Consider the following 463-nt stretch of genomic DNA (forward strand, 5'->3'; position numbering starts at 1 on the left):
TGTGTGTGTGTGTGTGTGTGTGTGTATGCTTTGAGCAAAATTCAGCTGCCATATCAAGAAGAAAATTTAGTTGAAAAATTAATTTGAAAATGTGTGAAATATTGCTTGACGAAACAAACTTTTCTCTTAGGAGGTAGATTATTACAAGAAAATATATTTGTTTGTATTAAATAATCTATAAAGAGTGACAAAAGAGAGAGAGAGAAAAAGGGCAGTGGTGTATAGTTAATAGAAGAACCAAGGTTTGGTGCCAACTATAATTAGGTTACTAGTGTCCAGGAGTCAATGAAATGAGGTGTGTTGACATATTGGGATCACTAGAGCATCGGAGAAGTGGCTGGAGGAAACAGGATGTGTTCACCACTTACCATAGAATAAGACACAAAGATTGCTTTGTAAAATAAATGTCACATGTTGAAAGCCACGATATATATATATATATATATATATATATATATATATA

The sequence above is a fragment of the Octopus bimaculoides genome, chromosome 17 (genome assembly GCF_001194135.2).
Source record: "Octopus bimaculoides isolate UCB-OBI-ISO-001 chromosome 17, ASM119413v2, whole genome shotgun sequence".
Lineage (NCBI taxonomy): Eukaryota > Metazoa > Mollusca > Cephalopoda > Octopoda > Octopodidae > Octopus > Octopus bimaculoides.